We start from the raw sequence: 19771 nt of genomic DNA on the forward strand, positions 1-19771 counted from the left end.
TTTGCCATTCCAATATGCACCCTTGTGCACAATATGAGATCATTTGAACAAACTATGCCATGAATGTGGCCATAAAATTGATCATTTGGCTTGAAAGCTATGAATCTTCACACTTGATAGCTCATTTTTTAGAACATTTTTTTAAAATAATTACCGTATCACAAGTTTATTATTTTTCCTGGAAACTTGGTCACATATAATGACACAATGCGAAGGTTTTCCAATTTTTTGATTTTTTTTTAATTTTTTATGCCCGTTTCAAAATGCGGTCAAAACGGCGGGAATGACCGTTCCTAGCTAGTGGTTGAATCTTGTAATTTTTTGGTGTTTCTCTGATTAAATAGATACTTATTTACCTATTAATGATTTTTGGAAAAAATAAAGAGCAAACTACGAGGTAGCTACAGTTCAAATTTGACCCGCTTCCAACTGAAACGGCAGTAATTTGTTTTTTTCACCAGAGGTGGATCAAAACTTTTGACACCCAACCATTTGGTCAATTGTGCATTAAATATGGCCTAGTATTTTAGAAAAATTATTTGGTCCAATTTTGCAATAATTATTTGGTAGGTCCTTCACAAAAAAACCTCATTTGGGGCACTCGAAAAATGGAAAATGGCTCTTTTGTGCAATGAAAGTGAAAACTCCCTTAGGCAACATTGTTTGGAATTCGAAGATGCACCCTTGTGCACAATATGAGATCATTTGAACAAACTATGCCATGAATGTGGCCATAAGATTGATCATTTGGCTTGAAAGCCATGAATCTTCACGCATGATAGCTCATTTCTGAGAACATTTTTTAAAAATAATTTCCGTATTACAAGTTTATTATTTTTCCTGGAAACTTGGTCACATATAATGACACAATGCGAAGGTTTTCCAAGTTTTTGATTTTTTTTGAATTTTTTATGCCCGTTTCAAAATGGGGTCGAAACGGCAGGCTTGACCGTTCCTAGCTAGTGGTTGAATCTTGGAAAACTTTTGATGTTTCTCTAATGAAATAGATACTTATGTACCTAGAAATGATTTTTGTAAAAAATAAAGAGCAAACTATGAGGCAGCTGCAGTTCAAATTTGACCCGCTTCCAACTGAATCAGCGGGAATTTGTCTTTTTCACCAGAGGTGGATCAAATATTTTGACACCCAACCATTTGGTCAATTGTGCATTAAATATGGCCTAGTATTTTATAAAAATGATTTGGTCCAATTTTGCAACAAATATATGGTAGGTCCTTCACAAAAAAACTCATTTTGGGCACTTGAAAAAATGGAAAATGAACTTTTCGTCCAAAGAAAATGAAAACTTCCTTAGGCAACATTGTTTGGAATTTCAAGATGCACCCTTGTGCACGATATAAGATCATTTGAACAAGCTATGCCATGAATGTGGCCATAAGATTGATCATTTGGCTTGAAAGCCATGAATCTTCACGCATGATAGCTCATTTCTGAGAACACTTTTTTAAAATAATTTCCGTATTACAAGTTTAATATTTTTCCTGGAAACTTGGTCACATATAATGACTCAATGCGGAGGTTTTCCATTTTTATGATTTTTTTTGAATTTTTTATGCCCGTTTCAAAATGCGGTCAAAATGCCGGGCTTGACCGTTCCTAGCTAGTTATTGAATCTTGGAATTTTTTTGGTGTTTCTCTGATTAAATAGATACTTATGTACCTAGAAATAATTTTTGGAAAAAATAAAGAGCAAACTGCGAGGTAGCTACAGTTCAAATTTGACCCGCTTCCAGCTGAATCAGCGGGAATTTGTCTTTTTCACCAGAGGTGGATAAAATATTTTGACACCCAACCATTTGGTCAATTGTGCATTAAATATGGCCTAGTATTTTATAAAAATGATTTGGTCCAATTTTGCAACAAATATATGGTAGGTCCTTCACAAAAAAATCTCATTTCGGGCACTTAAAAAATGGAAAATGAAATTTCTGTGCAAAGAAAATGAAAACTCCCTCAGGAAACATTGTTTGGAATTACAAGATGCACCTTGTGCACGATATGAGGTCATTTGAACAAACTATGCCATGAATGTGGCCATAAGATTGATCATTTGGCTTGAAAGCCATTGATCTATCATAACATTTGGGCATTTCTGTGATGGCTGATGTTCGACGACGGTGGTGACGATTTGTTGATGCAAGGGGTGTCGAAGATCTTGGTGTGGGGTAGTGATGCGTGGCGCCGCAGGCTGCCGGGTGGTGGCCACCGGTCATGCACACGAGGATGGTGTCGCAAGGTTTCCGGGGGTTGCAACAGAAGGTGGTGCTGCAAATAGTCACCGGTGATGCAACATAGCATCGCCGCGGACCGCGGGTGCTGTGATCCAACATTGTCGGGACCGACGGAGTTGCAATGAAGCATTGTCAGGACGCGAGTGTTGTGATGTAATATCGTCGAGGGTCGCCGGAGTTGCAACGAAGCCTCCCCGAGTTAGTCAATATTGTATAATATTTTTGAAAATGAAGTGGTGCCCTTTTGCAGCAAATATTGGATAGGTTATTTACATGGGTGAGAAAATATGTAAGAGAAAAAAAAAACAATTGCATAAGCTTAATCATCATTGGTGGAAACATGTGTGCCATGGATCGATGACATGGCACAGATCCATCCATCCATCTTTTCATCCCACATCCATCCGTCCATCCATCCACCCACCCACCCACCCACAGTCCCACACCCACCCACCCGTTGTGCCCGATGCGGAAGAGAGAGAGAGAGATCTCCTCCTCCCCTTCCAGATCGCCGCCGCCACCTCTTCTTCCCTCGCGCCGCCACCACCACCGTCCCTCCCTCCCTCGCGCCGTCCATTCATCCGAGCCTGACAACGCCAGATCCGTGCGCCGCCCATCGTTCCCCATCTTCCGCTCCCTCCCTCCACCTCCCGTAGCAGATCCAGCGCCCTGCAGCCTCGGCGTCGCGGCCGGCTGGCTCGCCGGCGCGCGCGTGCTTCGATGCGCGCCGCTCCGTCGAGCTGGCCGGACCACGACGGCATGTGACCTAGGGTTTGCAGGATCCCTTCCCCACCGCATCGCCACCCCAAGCCACCTCCCTTCCCTAACCCTACACCCATACCTCAACCTACGCCGCAACCCGTTGGATCCCCCTTCTCCGCTGCCGCTGCCGCTCCCTTTTCCCCATCGCCGCCGCCACCTCTGCTCGCTACACCACGGCCACACGGCCATCCCCATCCAGATCCGACTGATGGCGCCGGCGGGAGGGGCGACGGTTCGGCCTCGGCGGCGTCCGGCACGTCGGCCAGGGACCGGCGGCTGGCCAGGGTGCGGGAGTAGGACCGTCGCCGCGAGTACGACCGCGAGCACACCTACCCTGACTGGGCCAGGTCCGTCGGCCTTCTACCCCCGTCGTCTCCTTCCTGAATCCCTCTGCTTTGCTACTGTATGTATGTACTGTGTATTTATGCACTGTGTGTGTGTTGAAATGAATGTATGAACCCTCTACTCAGTTAACTAGCTAGCTCACTGGTTGTTGCTGTGGTGGTTTAGGGTCCTGGAGAACGCCTGCTGGCACAATGAGGAGATGCGCGCCATCCTTGGCGACAGCATCGGCAACCCGGAGCTCATCACCGGCAACTTCTGGCAGCACCGTGAGATTCGCTTCTCGAGCTCTCTGTTGTGTGCTTTGGTTTAGATCGAATTGTTAATGCCCTGTTGTTTCGTGCGTGCTATACTTTTGGACTACACTAGTACGGAATTTAGCAGGCTTAGCAGTGTTGCTGGTTAGCACCGTTGGATTTTGTGGGAATTATGCTGGTGGGATTGTTGGACCAGTATACCTAGATTAGTTTAGTTTATAGTTTATTCATGTTCTATTGGATTTCGTTAGTGCTTCTGTTGGGATTTTGGTGGGCATTGCATATACTGAATTAAAGCTTCTCTTGTCTAATAGCTTATTGGATTTCGTGTTCATGAGATGTATTCTGGTTGTGCTAAAATGTATCCATGCATTAACTTGTTACGGATTCGCCGTCGTGATTCTGTTATGTCAGTACCTGAGCATGCAGTTCATGTGGTGTATTCCTGATGTGCTAAATATGCTGCCTGAAACTGTTGGGTAAAACCAAAGTGCATCTTATGTTACCTGCTATGTGTTTGAATTGCACTCTGATCATGTTGACGGGCAGACGTTTGCAGTCACGTGTTTGTCGTCGATTGCGCTCTACTTGTTGAGCGTTTCGCACCGACACTGATGAGCAGTTTTGGTCAACCGTGCGTGCAGTCCTTTCCTTGCTTGCGTTTATACAGAAACAAAACCTGGAACACCGCCACTCGTAGTTTCATTCTCAAATATTTTCTAGTCAATATTACCTTATTTTACTGAAACCTGGAACCCATATCATAGTTCTCGATTCATGAGATATATGAACTAGCCAGGTTCTTGAGATATTTATTAGCGAAGTTTGCTTCTCCACAGTGATCCATATACATGCCATTTGTGTTTAACGCTTTCTCTGAAATGAAATAATAAGTCTCACACTCCATGGACCAGGACGACCACCGGGACCTCCACGACGACGATGAAGCCCTGCACATGGTCAAGCTCGATGGAACAACAGTGCCTCGGTGTGGTGCAGCCGAGTTGGGCCACACTAGTGCATCAGGAACTCTGCATGCTGCTGTCCTTTGTCTCATCATCTTAACTACTACACTAGTAGGAGTATTTTATATGTTGTTCATTTCTTTGTTAATTACGGTGCTACTCCCTGCCCCTGTATTCTATTAGCACCAAGTCTGCCTTGCCTATGTATCATATACTTTATTCTTCTTGCTGGAGTACTAGAAGAGTAGTGCTATCTTGCTGCTGGTGACACTCCATGGAGTACTCACTCCATAGGGTTTAGTTTAGGGCCAAATAGAGATGTTTCTCTTGGACTGTGTTATGTGATTGATAGGTCGCTTTCCCATTACATATGTAAACCTCCTATTTTCCTGAAATGCTATTATTGATAAGTCACTGTCCCATGACATACTACTCTATTTGAGCAGGAATAGGTGGTGCCAGCGGTGCTGGATGCGGCATGAGTGGTTTAGGTGAGTTCTTTGGTCCCTCCCCTTTCTTGCCTATGTGGTCTTTGATACCACGATCGTCGAGGCATGGCTGGCTTTTGTTACACTATTATTTAAACGCGTTGAAACTGTTATAACATCCAAGTAGTTCTCTTGAACTTTCAGTCTTGATGGACAGATAAAGTAAAACATTAAAGGGACCAGTGTCATTATAACTTAGTTCCTGTCCTGTATTCGCAGCCATGACATGGTTTCAACCTATTGTTTGCTAGCAGAAAATATGTGGCTTATTTTTTTATCTTATCTTCTATTAAGCTGCCTTGTCTGTATTGAACTCTGTAATTCCAGCAGCCACCACCACATCTGGTGAGAGAGACACTCTCTCTGCTGTATTTTCTGTTTATTGTTTGTAGTGAATGACTTTCTATGTCTTGGTAGGTAACTGGTATCATGTCCATGTTGTTCTTGGCTAGATGGTAATGGTTATCAGAATATGTACACATGAGTCACCAAAATATAGACACGGTAAATCCATTGTTCTGTTTTATCATTATGCTTCATATGTTAACGTGCTGCAGTCAAGTTTTGGAAGTTTTGCTATGCCATGCTTAGTGCTTGCTGAACTGAGGCATTTGGGCATTTATGTATAATTTTTATTCTCTTGAATGGATATATTTTATTGGCAATGATTTAATTCCCACTGTATCTCACTAATAATTTATGTAGATCAAGATCCAATGTCGTCGAGGTTGCTGCTGCTCTAACAGAAGATCAGAAGAAGACTCGAGATGTGCCATAGTTTTAGTTGATGGTGCCTGTGTATTTGTTTTTTATTGTATATGTACAGTTGTTGGATCGTGCACACATGTATGTGCTGTTGTGAGTTTGTGGATTTGATCGTGCACACATGTATAGTTTGTGGATCGTGCACACATGTATGTGCACACATGTATCGTGCACACATTTATCTACTGGATCATTGATGTGCACCATTGAGAGAATTATTGATTGTTTGCATTTGAAATGTGTAAAATGAAATATGTGAATGAAAAAGATGAATGTTCTACTGGATCGAATAGTATTTGGGCTCTAAAAAGGCTATGGCCCAAACAATAGTGGACTGAAATATTCTGCATTTATGAAAAACCTGTAAAAAGGCTTAATGAAATGGACTGCGAAATGGAATGAAATAAGAAGGCTAAATTGTTGGGCCAGGCCCATGTAGCTAGCAAAAATTAATAGGAAAAATAAATATTATAAAGGCCGAATTGTTAGGCTAGGCCCATGTAGAAAACCGAATTGGACCGGGCTGAATCTTGTGCCACATCAGCTTGCCACGCTGGATGCCTACGTGGCCTAGGGAGGTTGCTAGTGACCAAAACGCTGCAGTGGACATATTTTGGTCATAAACGTCTTCGACCATTCCAGAAGAAAGGCCGCTATAGTCAGTTTACGACTGCCAGCTTTTGACCTTCTCTTTTTGGTCACAAAAAGGTCGCAAATGAAAAACCATGACCTTTCAGTGACCAATAGTGGTGGTCACAAGTTGACATATTTCTTGTAGTGCTTGCCCGAGATTCGCTCGTCGGTATCCCAATACCTCGTTCAATCTCGTTACCGGCAAGTCACTTTACTCGTCATGTAATGCATGATCCCATGACCAACCACTTGGTCACATTGAGATCATTATGATGATGCATTACCGAGTGGGCCCAGAGATACCTCTCTGTCATACGGAGTGACAAATCCCAGTCTCGATCTGTGTCAACCCAACAGACACTTTCGGAGATACCTGTAGTATACCTTTATAGCCACCCAGTTATGTGGTGACGTTTGGTACACCCAAAGCACTCCTACGGTATCTGGGAGTTACACGATCTTATGGTCTAAGGAAATGATACTAGACATTAGAAAAGCTCTAGCAAACGAACTACACGATCTTGTGCTATGCTTAGGATTGGGTCTTGTCCATCACATCATTCTCCTAATGATGTGATTCCGTTATCAATGACATCCAATGTCCATAGTCAGGAAACCATGACTATCTGTTGATCAACGAGCTAGTCAACTAGAGGCTCACTAGGGACATGTTGTGGTCTATGTATTCACACATGTATTACGATTTCCGGATAACACAATTATAGCATGAATAATAGACAATTATCATGAACAAGGAGATATAATAGTAATAATCATTTTATTATTGCCTCTAGGGCATATTTCCAACAATGTGTGCGCCTGAGTAAGGAGCGATGCTGACACGCTTGTGTTCTGTGACAGTTATTCCAGTTCTCTTTCAGAATTCATTGCATCAACCAAAGGATACCGTGTGACACTGGATCATATATTTGGAGTCGAACCAACGAAGATTACGAGCCCCTCAACAGATTCCGAAATTGCTCTAGCTCTTCGAGTTTTGGAAGGTTGTTGCCTTTTGTATAGCAGATGCACTGCTCTAGCCCACAAGTACAAGGCTGTGCAGGTATCCGCCGCTCATCTGTTTTTTTAGCACTATTGTTCTCGGGTCTTCTTAATGCAATTAATAACTTCAGTTGGTGTAGGTACTGCTGAATATATTAGCCAGCCGAGGTCCAACTGCGCAAGGGGTGTGCTTAGATGCTCTCATATCGTTGATGTTGGATTCACCTTCGAATCAGATTGTACGCTTTACCTCTTTCCTGAATCTCTTACGGTTGTCTTAAATTTTGTGTAGAAGAAAGAAGTTCCAAATATAAGCTAGCAGATAGCTCTGGCATGGTTGAAATGCCTAAATCTTTGATGGTTTGTCTTTCAAGATATGCTCTGTTTGGCCCAGTATGTCTGAGTACTAATTTTCATTCCAGAACATGATTAATAGTCGGTGTGAGCGCGTTAAATAAATTGTTGGGCTTGATTATTTCTGGTCACTGCGGTTATTTTTGTTCTTCAGCTAGTCTGTACCTTATATAACTGCTTCCTTCTACAGGACTTTGAGGAATACAGTGGACTTGAAAAGGTTGCTGAGCTTTTGAAGGATGTTCAAGTTGAAGAACACATAAGGCAAGTATAAATCCTGAAGTGTTCTTATATTAACTCTGAATGCATGCCCAACAATTAGAACCTAAGTTATTGTCCCAGTCCCATGTAAATTATAGCCAAAACATACTTGATTCATCTGATTAATTGATCTGCCTACATCTCATCCGTAAATTGAAGAATTATGAACAAGCAAGATGTCTACGTGTCCAAGTCTGGCTTTAGATACAGAAATGTCCACTACAAAGCTATCGTTGAAAAGTATCAGTTGTTGACCTCTACGTGTTCACTATTGTTACATTTTTGGGTGGCTAAGCGTGTACACAATGAAAGGTTGAGTTGATCCAGTTCATTATTGTTATACTTTTGGGCAGCTTAATATTATGCCTTCCTAGTTTTGAATTTCCATTACAAAGCTCTGTCCACTCCAGCTCCTCCCTACTATAAACAGTATCAACTGCATATTTGTTTCTCCATTGTTTTTAGTTGTTGCCTGATTGGCTTTTTTTTTCATTTGGCACTTCAATGCAGGTTGAAATGCGGGGAATTCCTACTGTTGCTCATCGGCCATGTTTATGTGACGGAAAACACTCCCATAGTCCCATACATGAACAGATGAGGAATCTACTTGGGGAGCAGTGCGCGTCACTCATATGGGCAGCGAGCCGGTTTGGATCCACCCTCGACGCGGAGCAGAGGCAGATGGCCCTGCAAATACAGGCGAGGAGTCGTTGAATCCCTGGAGCCCTACTAGGACAACCGCGCCAGTGTGTTCCTGGCAGTGAATGACATGTTGCCGGTCTCAGTTGCATGCTTCATTCTTTCCCGGAGAAAAGGGTGTATGTAGCCTTGCATCCTCCATTTTGCCGCTCATCACAAAGCCTTTTGTCTTTCTCTTTTTGTGCAAAGCGATTCTTAAGTTTGCTGCTTGTGTAAGTTTGTCTGGAAATAAGTCGTTTCATCTTTGTTTGTGAAGATGGTCCTATTTAGTTTTGTCTGAAGACCATGTACTATATAGAGGACACGAGTTTGGGTTAAAAAGGTTGAAGCTGCCTGTCTGGTTCCATTCGAAGACCACGGGATGAAGGCAAAGATTTGATACAGGAAGCTTTCAAATTTTGCAAAAAGTTTGTTGTGCCATTATCAATTCAGCCTCGTCTACAGCCAAAACCAGCCATGAAGTTTTCCTAAGTCTATTTTATTCTGGCATTATGAGGATTTTTATAATTCTTAGAATGATGCATGCGTCGGTTTGATTATCATCATATCATGACTGGAATCCATACAAAAATTCTAAATCAGATTGGATCCAAGATGATGACATGTCATTACAATTTTATTTTATTTCTTGTTATGGTGAATCAGATCAAAGAGGTAACTCCTTTGAAATGCAAAGCACCAATTTGCATCTCTTTCCTAAAACATTTTTGAGTAAAAAGCAAATCAGAGGTTCTAATTCGTTTTTAAAAGTGCCAAGTTAGTTATAACTAGAATTTGGCGGGCGGTGATCGGCTAGGGATTTAGTGGCGGGGAGAGGGGAGAGTGGAGTTTTTTTAGGGGTGGGAGGAAGAGTGGAGTGGGTATAAAAGGGGTGGGGAAATGTTGTTGGGCCGACGTAACGAACTGTCGGCATACACTTTTCGCCCCCACATATGGGATGGATTTAGGGGAGTCCCGAAAATCCAAACATATGTGCTAGGTTTGGAGGAGCCCATTGGGTGATTTTTTTTGTGTCTGAACATGTCTAGATTTTTTGAGCAGACACATTGGGGCAAAATGGCTATGCCCTTGGAGATATCGTTAACATGACAACCTCTATACACTTTCATGTCAACATCACTAAAAAACACGTCAAATTTGTCTCCCCTCAAAACGTGCACTTTATGTGTTTTGCTTGATGAAGTAAGGGGATGTTGGAAGGGTAGGGGCGGGAGAGGCAGGAATCTTCAACACATCTTCATGACAGCTTCAAATGAGGATGCGTGGCAACTTTTTTGTAAACTCGTGTGGTTTTTCTCTTCATATCATGGTGAATTACACTATGAATGGAAAAAATTCATGTTCTCCCATGGAAATTCCTAGTTGGTCATGTAGTTTTTGTTATAATTAGTTGGGTAGGGATTGGGTAGGGGCAGGACGGAAATAACCTAGGCCTAACCTGCAATGTTGGTAGAGACTGGGGAAGGGTGGAGGCTGATTTCCTGATTGAGGGGGGGGGGGGGGTCTTTTCTGAAATGAAGAAAAAATGGGGAGGAGGTTGCGCAGGGTGGCGTGGGAGGCATTTCTTTGCCTATGGACGAAAAATGAGTGAGGGGTTTTGTAGCAAGGGTTTTCGCACTTGTACGCGCGACGCTTCACAACTCACGGTTATGCGGTGTCGCACACGCGTGATCGTCGTATCGAAGGGCTCTAACACGACGGTTTCAGTCGCACAGTTGCACTGTACCAACTGTATGTTTCGTCGCGCCATAGGCACACGAGGCACACAATCATGTTGTATTTGCATCCGAAATACATGATTGTTACATATAAGTTGCTTCTAGGCACATCATGCCATTATCTCATATACTTGTCCAAGAAGCAGAGGCGGAGCGTGACACAAAACATAGGAGGGGTCAACGTTTACAATGACGAGCCACCATATTAAAGCAAAAAAATAGCACAGAATAATTAGAGATGTACCCTATAGTAATATTCATATCTTAAAAAATGGATGGAACGGAAGACCTAAAGAGACTTCTTAGGAGGGTTAATAACCGGAGATTTTTTTAGAGTCAAGAATTTGAGAGCCATATGGGATTTTTCTTGAGAGGATTTGAGGAATTCTTTACATGGCAGCCTGGCAGGATTGGAGAGTGCTTGTTACTTTTATTTTAGAAAGACAGGTTTGCATGTGTCGACCATTAGCACTGCCCAGAATGCCAAGCTCCGGCCCACAATGTAGTAATAAAAACATGGGCCAAACAAAAATATCATGATGGAATAGATCTAATGGGCCACATACATTGCTAATTATTTTCTACATTTTTGGAAGATCGGGTCATTGCCACGTATAGCCCCTAAGAGGATCTGCTTGTGCCAAATAGGATTTACTTAAATAATCTTAGGCTTAAGATTCTTTATCAACTATGTGGAAAATATCCCTTCTAATTCGTCATACATGCTTGCTAAACGAGGTGGTGCCGATGAACAAATTCTCACTGTTCAGAGTACACATATATTGATTAGGACTGGTCATCAGATCAAGCAAAACACTGAATTCAGTATTATCGTCTTAAGTGTTATAAGCACGAGCAGATCTAACCACTAAGAGAAGTCGCATGTTCAATGCTATAATATGTAGACTTCCATGCAATCTGTATTCACTTGAAGCCTTCTGATAAGTCTTTTGTCAACACTAGAGAAAAATTAACTACATGGTTTGAGCCCTCCTTCTAGCGCTTTATTTATTTAATGTTGACTCTCATTTAATTATAAATAAATCCAAATATTCTATTTGAACAGTCGAGTTGCATAAATTTTCCTAATAGTCTTGAATACATAATACTTTATGCCTTATTTAAGCGTAGTTTTCTTAAAACAGGTAATTTCCATAGTCTGTGATTTGATCTTAGAGATTCAAAATATTTTTTCATGGCATTTTTTACTCAACTTAATACAATAATTTGGTACGGAAAGATGTGGGCTTGTTACATATTACCCTTTTTATGTATTGTTACATACTGACTTAGCATGTCTTAGGTGACTTTTCTTTGTTATTTATTTTATCAAAAAAATCTGCTACCAGATTCTCATAGCATCAACCAACTATTTATATCTGTTCACCCCTGGATACGTGTGGAGTGTGGTGAGCATTGTCTTCTGGAGACGGGCTTATGAGTTTCATTGCGTGTTATTCATCCTTTGGTCGCTTTGTAGGACAACAAACGACACCTACAAATGTATGAAGAAACTTCTAGCCCGATCGTGTTGGTCCGCCTGTTGCTAGGTCACTAATCTTGAGTTGGTTGTTGGTATACAATTTCTTGCATAGAAGTTTCCTTTGATCTAGAATGATCATCCATGAGAGCATTTCTACCCATTGCCCTAAAACCGAGGATACCATTTTGAATCATCGGCGAGTTATCCATATACCCCACTCCAATCTAAGAACTGAGATTTTACATACTGTATATGTTGTCGACGTAGCATATTCTTTACACAGTACGGCTCTGAGGCCTTGGTTTTGTACCATTCTTGCCAACTAAATATTAGGAGTTAGATAGGGATTTTATATGTTGTGCTAATATGTATCGAACAAGTGGCATGTATTATTTTCCCCATCAGAAGAAGTCGGGGTGCTATATATATGTCATCAATTGCCTTTGTGTGGAATGCCACGCGACATGATCATGATCGTGTGTCCAAATGAGAAAACACTACCCCGTGCACACAGGGTCCTGACACCTGTGCGCATGTGGTGTCCAGAAGCTCTGGGAATTTTCTATGGGCACCAATCAACAACTCAAAAAAATGAGGGGAAGAACATGTTGAATAGGGGGCTTCCTTTTGGTGGTAAGTGTACGAAGGCAAGTGTATATGTTTTGGATGTTCCCACACCGTCATTCTACCACCTTGACCTCTTTTGATAGTGTGGTTGTCCTACTACTCACATAAAACCGAATAAGACCTTGGAGACGCAGGAATACCACGCAATTGATCTTTAAGTGGGGAGTCAACCATCTCCCTAATAAATATCCAAGGAACCAATGATCTGAGGGAAAACTTAGCAACCGTCACTAGTTCCACTAACCATATTCTCATCACACCAAAAAGCCATTTAGAGATAAATGCACTTTCACCCTCCTGAATTGGCAGCATCTGCACCTCCCCGATGACAAACAACTCCTGCAGTAGTTGCGGAGGATGAGGAGCTAGTACCGCATCCTCTGAAGGCGATGGCAGTGAGCCTTTCTTCTCCGCTCAGAAACAAGCTTTCGCTCAGAAGCATGGTGATGACAAGAGAGAGACGAGAGATAGGGAAAGGAGCCCTTTTTAAGAATGCATGCTCAACAATTTGAACCTAAGTTATTGTCCCAGTCCCATGTAAATTATAGCTAAAAGGTACTTCATTTATCTGATTGATCTGCCTACATCTCATCCGTAAATTGAAGAATTATAAACAAGCAAGATGTCTACGTGTCCCAGTCTGCCTTGTCAGGCAATAAGCCACGGCAAGCCCGGGACGCGACGTGCGTGTGCGTGCGGGCTGTGGTTGTGTCGGGTTCGGCCCGTGACAGGGCTCGGGTGCGTGCGTACGCGACCGAGTGTAGTGTGTGCCCTTGTGGCAGTAGCGTGTGCGTGCATGTAGTGGTTGTAGTCAGGCCGTTGGCAGAGTTGAGCTGGCCGCGTCCTTCGCGTAGTGCGCGCCGTGCGCATGGCCGGGCCCGGGCGGATCGCTCGCTAGCAGCAGAAACCAGCTGGGCGTTCGTGCGTGTGTGCGCAGGAGAAACGTGGGCGTTGTGTTTGCTGTAGGACTACAAAGCTGCCACCGTGGGTGTGTGTTTATACTTGAGTTGGTGCTCAGGGAAAAAGGAAACAAGTGGCCGTTCGTGCGGCCGGCGGCGTTCGTGCGCCGGGCATTTCCTGCTGTGTACTCCTCGCCCTTCCTTCCTCTTTCTCCTACCTTCGCGAGAGAGAGAGAGTGAGAGCTCCGGTGGGAGGCAAGACGAGGCTCCTGCAACAACATGCCTTAGTTACAGAAATGTCCACTACAACGCTATCTTTGAAATGCATCAGTTGTTGACCCTCGACGTGTTCATTATTGTTATATTGTTTTGTGTGGCTAGGCGTACGTGTACACGATGAACGGTTGAGATAAGCAGCTGAATATTATGCCTTCCTAGTTTTGAATTTCCATTACAAAGCTCTGGCCTCTCCAGCTCCTCTCTACTAGAAACAGTATCAACTGCATATTCGTTTCTCCAGTTTGTTTAGTTGTTGTTCGACTAACTGAATTTTATTGTTCGTTTAACACTTTAATGCAGGTTGAAATGCGGGGAATTTTTACTGTTGCTCATTGGACATGTTTATGTGAAGGAAAACGCTCCCATACATGAACAGATGAGAAACCTACTCGGGGAGCAGTGCGCGTCGCTCATATGGGCAGCGAGCCGGTTTGGATCCACCCTCCACGCGGATCAGAGGCAGATGGCCCTGCAAATACAAGCGAGGAGAGTCGTTGAATCCCTGGAGCCCTACTAGGACAAACCGCACCGGTGTGTTCCTGGCGATGAATGACATGTCGCCAGTCTTAGTTGCATGCTTCATTCTTTCCCAGAGAAAAGGGTGTATGTAGCCTTGCATCCTCCATTTTGCCGCTCATCGCAAAGCCTTTTGTCTTTCTCTTCTTGTGCAAAGCGATTCTTAAGTTTGCTGCTTGTGTAAGTTTATCCGAAAATAAATTGTCTTGTCTTTTGTAAAGATGGTCCTATTTAGGTTTGTTTGATGACATGTAGAGGAAGTGAGTTTGGGTTTAAACGGTTGAAACTGCCTGTTTGATCCATTTGACGACCATGGGATGAAGGGAAAGATTTGATACATGGAACTTCCAAATTTCGCAAAAAAAAATAAAAAAAAATTGATGCACCATTATCAATTTGGCCAGCATCGTCTACAGCCAAGAATAAAAAAGTTGTATGTTGCCGTATTCTATTTGATTCAATGGAATATAAAATGAGGATTTTTTTATTATTCTTAGAGCCAAGCCTATTTTTCTGGCATTATGAGGATTTTTATAATTCTTGCAATGATACATGTGTGGGTTGTTTGATTATCATGACTGCGATCCATACAAAAATTCTAAATCAGATTGGATCCAAGATGATGACATGTCATTACAATCCTACGTCTTTCCTTGTTCTGGTGAATCGGATCAAAGAGGTAGCTTGCATCAGTTCCATGGATCTATGACTCTTTCGAAATGCAAAGCACCAATATGTCAAAAAAAAATTCCTTTGACATTTTTGTGTAAAAAGCGCATCAAAGGTCCTTATTCTTTTTCAGAAGTGCCAAGTTAGTTATAAAAAGAATTTGCCACGCAGTGGTCGGCTAGAGATTAGGTGGCAGAGAGGGGGGAGTGGATTTGGTATAAAAGGGGTGGGGGCTGTCGGCCTGGCGTGACGGACAGTCTTGTAAGACCCATTTCGCCCCCCCACACATTGGCTGGATTTGGGGGAGTGAAAAATCCAAACATATGGGCTAGGTTTGGGGTAGCCCGTTGGCTGGTTGTTTTTGTGTCCAAACATGTCCAGACTGTCCGAGCGAACGCATGGGGCAAAATGGCCATGCCCTTGCAGATGTCGTTAACACGACGACCTCTTTACACTTTCATGTCATCACATAAAACATGTCAATCCCCCCCCCCCCCTCTCTCTCTTCAGAACGTGCACTTTCTAAGTTTTGCTTGGCGAAGTAAGGAAAGGCCGGAAGGGTAGGGGTGGTAATCTTCAACACATCTTCATGACAACTTCAAATGAGGATTCGTGCCACCTTTTTGTAAACTTGCGTAGTTTTTTCTCTTCGTATCGTGGTGAATTACACAGGGTACGGAAAAATTTTATGTTCTCCCTTGCAATTCCTAGCTGACCACATTGTTTTTGTTACAATTAGTTGGATAGGGATAGGAATAGGGCAGGACAGAGATAACCTAGGCCTAACATGCAATGTTGGTGGAGCTTGGGGAGGGGTGGATGCTGGCTTCCTGATCTTTGGGTGGTGGGGGGTGTTGGAGAACGATACAGAAAATAAAAAAATGCTATGCTTCACCAAGATCAATCTATGGAGTCATCTAGCAACGAGAGAGAGGAGTGCATCTACATACCCTTGTAGATCACGAGTGGAAGCGTTCAAGAGAACGGGGTTGAGGGAGTCCTACTCGTCGTGATCCAAATCACCGAAGATCCTAGTGCCGAACGGACAGCACCTCCGCGTTCAACACACATACGGTTGGGGAAGACATTTCCTCCTTCTTGATCCAGCAAGGGGGAAGGAGAGGTTGATGGAGATCCAGAAGCAAAACGGCATGGTGGTGGAAGCAGCGGCGATCTCGGCAGGGCTTCGCCAAGCTCAGCGAGAGGGAGAGGTGGTACGGGGGAAGAGGAAGGCGCCAGGGACTAGGGTGCGGCTGCCCTCCCTCCCCCCTCTTTATATAGGGGCCCTAGGGGGTGCGCTGGCCCCCTAGAGATCCCATCTCAAGGGGGGCGGCGGCCAAGGGGGGGGACTTGCCCCCCAAGCCAAGTGGGGCGCCCCCACCCCTAGGGTTTCCAACCCTAGGCACAGGGGGAGGCCCAAGGGGGGCGCACCAGCCCACCAGGGGCTGGTTCCCTTCCCTCTTCAGCCCACGGGGTCCTCCGGGATAGGTGGCCCCACCTGGTGGACCCCCGGGACCCTTCCGGTGGTCCCGGTACAATACCGGTGACCCCCGAAACTTTCCTGGTGGCCGAAACTGGACTTCCTATATACAATTCTTCACATCCGGACCATTCCGGAACTCCTCGTGACGTCCGGGATCTCATCCGGGACTCCGAACAACTTTCGGGTTACCGCATACTAATATCTCTACAACCCTAGCATCACCGAACCTTAAGTGTGTAGACCCTACGGGTTTGGGAATCACGCAGACATGACCGAGACAGCTCTCCGGCCAATAACCAACAGCGGGATCTGGATACCCATGTTGGCTCCCACATGTTCCACGATGATCTCATCGAATGAACCATGATGTCGAGGATTCAGGTAATCCCGTATACAATTCCCTTTGTCAATCGGTACGTTACTTGCCCGAGATTCGATCGTCGGTATCCCAATACCTCGTTCAATCTCGTTACCGGCAAGTCACTTTACTCGTACCGTAATGCATGATCCCGTGACCAACCATTCGGTCACATTGAGCTCATTATGATGATGCATTACCGAGTGGGCCCAGAGATACCTCTCCATCATAAGGAGTGATAAATCCCAGTCTCGATCCGTGTCAACCCAACAGATACTTTCGGGGATACCTGTAGTATACCGTTATAGTCACCCAGTTACGTTGTGACGTTTGGTACATCCAAAGTACTCCTACGGTATCCGGGAGTTACATGATCTCATGGTCCAAGGAAATGATACTTGACATTAGAAAAGCTCTAGCAAACGAACTACACGATCTTGTGATATGCTTAGGATTGGGTCTTGTCCATCACATCATTATCCTAATGATGTGATCCCGTTATCAATGACATCCAATGTCCATAGTCAGGAAATCATGACTATCTGTTGACCAACGAGCTAGTCAACTAGAGGCTCACTAGGGACATGTTGTGGTCTATGTATTCACACATGTATTACGATTTCCGGATAACACAATTATAGCATGAATAACAAACAATTATCATGAACAAGGAAATATAATAATAATCATTTTATTATTGCCTCTAGGGCATATTTCCAACAGTCTCCCACTTGCAATAGAGTCAATAATCTAGTTACATTGTGATGAATCGAACACCCATAGAGTTCTAGTGTTGGTCATGTTTTGCTCGCGGAAGAGGTTTAGTCAACAGATCTGCAACATTCAGATCCGTATGCACTTTGCAAATATCTATGTCTCCATCTTGAACATTTTCGCGAATGGAGTTGAAGCAACGCTTGATGTGCCTGGTCTTCTTGTGAAACCTGGGCTCCTTGGCAAGAGCAATAGCTCCAGTGTTGTCAAAGAAGAGAGTGATCGGCCCCGACGCATTGGGTATGACTCCTAGGTCGGTGATGAACTCCTTCATCCATATTGCTTCATGCGCTGCCTCCGAGGCTGCCATGTACTCCGCCTCACATGTAGATCCTGCCACGACGCTTTGCTTGCAACTGCACCAGCTTACTGCCCCTCCATTCAAAATATATACGTATCTAGTTTGTGACTTAGAGTCATCCAGATATGTGTCGAAGCTAGCGTCGACGTAACCCTTTATGACGAGCTCTTCGTCACCTCCATAAACGAGAAACACATCCTTAGTCCTTTTCAGGTACTTCAGAATATTCTTGACCACTGTCCAGTGTTCCATGCCGGGATTACTTTGGTACCTTCCTACCAAACTTATGGCAAGGTTTACATCAGGTCTGGTACACAGCATGGTATACATAATAGACCCTATAGCCGAGGCATAGGGGATGACACTCATCTTTTCTCTATCTTCTGCCATGGTCGGGCATTGAGCCAAGCTCAATTTCACACCTTGCAACACAGGCAAGAACCCCTTCTTGGACTGATCCATATTGAACTTCTTCAATATCTTATCAAGGTATGTGCTTTGTGAAAGACCTATGAGGCGTCTCGATCTATCCCTATAGATCTTGATGCCTAATATGTAAGAAGCTTCTCCAAGGTCCTTCATTGAAAAACACTTATTCAAGTAGGCCTTAATGTTGTCCAAAAGTTCTATATCATTTCCCATCAAAAGTATGTCATCTACATATAATATGAGAAATACTACAGAGCTCCCACTCACTTTCTTGTAAACGCAGGCTTCTCCATAAGTCTGCATAAACCCAAACGCTTTGATCATCTCATCAAAGCGAATGCTCCAACTCCGAGATGCTTGCACCAGCGCATAAATGGATCGCTAGAGCTTGCATACCTTGTTAGCATTCTTAGGATCGACAAAACCTTCCGGCTGCATCATATACAATTCTTCCTTAAGATAGCCATTAAGGAATGCCGTTTTGACGTCCATTTGCCATATCTCATAATCATAGTATGCGACAATTGCTAACATGATTCGGACGGACTTCAGCTTCGCTACGGGAGAGAAAGTCTCATCATAGTCAACCCCTTGAACTTGTCGATAACCCTTAGCGACAAGTCGAGCTTTATAGATGGTACCATTACCATCCGCGTCTGTCTTCTTCTTAAAGACCCATTTGTTTTATATCGCTCGCCGATCATCGGGCAAGTCTGTCAAAGTCCACACTTTGTTTTCATACATGGATCCTATCTCGGATTGCATGGCTTCAAGCCTTTTGTTGGAATCTGGGCCCGCCATTGCTTCTTCATAGTTCGAAGGTTCATCGTTGTCTAACAACATGATTTCCAGGACAAGGTTGCCATACCACTCTGGTGTGGAACGTGTCCTTGTGGACCTACGAAGTTCAGTAGTAACTTGATCCGAAGTACCTTGATCATCATCATTAATTTCCTCTCTAGTCGGTGCAGGCACCACAGGAACATCTTCCTGAGTTGCGCTACTTACTGGTTCAAGAGGTAGTACTTCATCAAGTTCCACTTTCCTCCCACTTACTTCTTTCGAGAGAAACTCTTTCTCCAGAAAGGACCTGTTCTTGGCAACAAAGATCTGGCCTTCGAATCTGAGGTAGAAGGTATACCCAATGGTTTCCTTAGGGTATCCTATGAAGACGCATTTTTCTGACTTGGGTTCGAGCTTTTCAGGTTGAAGTTTCTTGACATAAGCATCGCATCCCCAAACTTTTAGAAACGACAGCTTAGGTTTCTTTCCAAACCATAATTCATTTGGTGTCGTCTCAACGGATTTAGATGGTGCCCTATTTAAAGTGAATTAGCTGTCTCTAAAGCGTATCCCCAAAATGATAGCGGTAAATCGGTAAGAGACATCATAGACCGCACCATATCCAATAGAGTGCGATTACGACATTCGAACACACCGTTACACTGAGGTGT

General features: G+C 43.7%; 1 pseudogene; it reads left to right on the forward strand.

The window, feature by feature from the left end:
* Positions 1–3559: 3559 nt before the first annotated feature.
* On the forward strand, positions 3560–14304 carry LOC123084339 (uncharacterized; annotated as a pseudogene).
* Positions 14305–19771: the final 5467 nt, after the last annotated feature.

This window comes from Triticum aestivum, chromosome 4A (genome assembly GCF_018294505.1).
Source record: "Triticum aestivum cultivar Chinese Spring chromosome 4A, IWGSC CS RefSeq v2.1, whole genome shotgun sequence".
Lineage (NCBI taxonomy): Eukaryota > Viridiplantae > Streptophyta > Magnoliopsida > Poales > Poaceae > Triticum > Triticum aestivum.